At 30.3% G+C, this 2,500-nt stretch overlaps 1 pseudogene; it reads left to right on the top strand.

Moving 5' to 3' along the window:
- The window catches only part of LOC122327334, a 29,270-nt pseudogene that overhangs the window by 15,120 nt on the left and 11,650 nt on the right, over positions 1-2,500 (top strand).

Here is a 2,500-nt window from a genome sequence, read left to right as displayed (position 1 = left end):
CTGTCTCTGACTCATCTCTGTTTCACTTCCTGTTAAAGCCCTCCTCGCATCGCTCACATAATCGTGCGTGTTTTCCAGACGCTCCCTGCATGAATATTCAGCTTTAATAGTCTGACTCACATTTATGGATTCCCGTTATTAGCTGAATATTCAATAAATCAGCGCTTCATTTCAGAGTGGGGGCGGAGCCTCTGTGTTAAACCAATGCCATTGGCTGGAGCGAGACGTGTGATGTCATCAATCGAGTCACATGTGTTCGCATGCTTTACAGGTGGCTTCAAAGCAGTTTCACATTAATAAACAGAATTAGTCAACTTAAATTTAGCTCAGTTCAGTTCAGTGTTTTAATTGATAGATTTGATTCAGTGCAGAAATGTTGCAAAATTAATGAAGCTGAAAATGATTAAAGCATCAATTAATTCCTATTTTTGTCAGTTTGTTACTTAAAAGGTGGACTGAATGAAATAAAAACAATTGTTATTGTGTTTGATTTGTACTGAAATAACTACATTATTTATTTGTTATTATATATTATTTATATATTATTATATATTTTATTATTTATATATTATTTACAAATACAATTTACATTAAAAATAACTAAATTTAATTTAAAATTAAAACTATTAATGAATATAAAAGCAAAATAAGAACTGAAACCGATATAATAAATAATTTAATTAATTATAATTAAATAATTATAATAATTAATATAAAAATTAAATAATGACTAAAACAATGCAAAATGCAAAAAAAAGTTCACAAAAGATAAAATCTAAAAAAATTACAAAATTTATAAAAAAAAAAACCTTAAGCCCCCCAAAAAAAAGAAAATATTAAAATAGAAAATTAATTAATAAATCTAATAAAGAAAAACTGTAATGGTATCTCATGGTGTCAGTGCAGTTAAATAGATAATATTACCGAATATTAATTCATATAATAAATAATAAGTCTTCTGAAACTCAGATTCAAACTCAGACTCATGATTATGATTTTTGCAGTTAAACGTGGAGGCCAGTGACTTTCTGAAGGATCTTCAAGTGAAGCTGAACAACGTGATGGATGATCTCAGCAGGGTCTTCGCTGTGAGGTGGGCTTTACAGCATTGCGGCGTTATAACTAAATCGTGGCTAACGTTTTTAATGCATTACGTTTTTCAGGCTTCGCAGATGAATAGAAACCTTCCTTACGATTCTAATCTGTGTGGTTGTGTCTGCAGCTTCCAGCCGCACATCGAGGAGAGCGTGAGACAGATGGGAGACATCCTCAGTCAGGTGAAAGGAGCCAACGTGCCCGCTAACGGGAACGGGAACTTAGCCCAAGACGCCGACAACGTCCTGCAGCCCATCATGGACTTCCTGGACAGCAAGTAAGTGAAGAGAATCTTACATCTACTTCATCCGAAGCAACTTACCAACGAGGACGCAGCAAGGTTTTTTTGTTATGTGATAAATAATAATATCAAAAGGAGCAGCTGGTGATTGGTCGCATGCACTGCCCGATTACATTTTTAACACATAAGAATTAATCGAAGAAAAAACATGCAAAAGATAAGAATTAATCCAATTAAAAACATGCAAAAAATTTTTTTAATTAAAACATTATTTTATGTGTTTTCTTGTTGTGTTTATCTACATTTTAAACAGCAATTAAGCATTTTAAATCAATTAAAAATATTACATTTTAATTAAAAAAAATGAACATGCGGTTTTAAAAGTCGCATAAAAAAAAAATTTTACACGATTTAACAATTTAATGTTTAGAAATATAATATTACATTAATTTAATTTCATATAAAATGTTAAATGAAAGAACTAAATTATCATGCAATGTAAAAAAATTTACCAATTTAAATAAAATAAAAAAATATATACAATGTAATTGATATGCAATATTTTAAAGGTTGTGTAAAGTCTAGAATGAGAAAAATAATAATAATAATAATAATTATAATAATAATAATACTAAATACCATGCTATTTAAAGTTGCGTTATTTTATTATTGTTGTTTTCATTTTTAATTAAACAATCGAATTTAAATGTCTTTTTATTGGTGCATTTAAAAAGTTATTTGTATTAATTAACAATGAATGAAATGATCAGTCCTCCTCTGGTCCTAGCCGTCAGATTACGTGATTTATTTGTCGAATCAGTTTAACCGAGCCGTTTTTAATTCCAGCGTCAGGATCAAACCTCAGCAGAGACTTCCTCAGAACACAGAGAATAAAAATAAACAGTAATAAAAGTTTAATGTGAATGCACTAAATATTTTATGGGCGTCACTTTAAGTGCCGGAGACAGGTGTTGAATACGGCGGAGCTCATGAATATTAATCAGGACACACACGGGGCATTTGTGCTTCTAAGTAGTTTTTAGTACTAAAAAAGTAGTTTCAGATGAAGTTTTAGTATTTTTCTTACCGTTTTTTTAATATCGGTGAGTTTTTATAATGTCTTTCAGTTTTTTTTACTGGTCTAAATGCACATGAGAAACACTG

This window comes from Puntigrus tetrazona, chromosome 2 (genome assembly GCF_018831695.1).
Source record: "Puntigrus tetrazona isolate hp1 chromosome 2, ASM1883169v1, whole genome shotgun sequence".
Classification (NCBI taxonomy): domain Eukaryota; kingdom Metazoa; phylum Chordata; class Actinopteri; order Cypriniformes; family Cyprinidae; genus Puntigrus; species Puntigrus tetrazona.
Note: the sequence above shows the minus strand (reverse complement) of the source record. Positions and strands in the feature narration are given on the sequence as shown.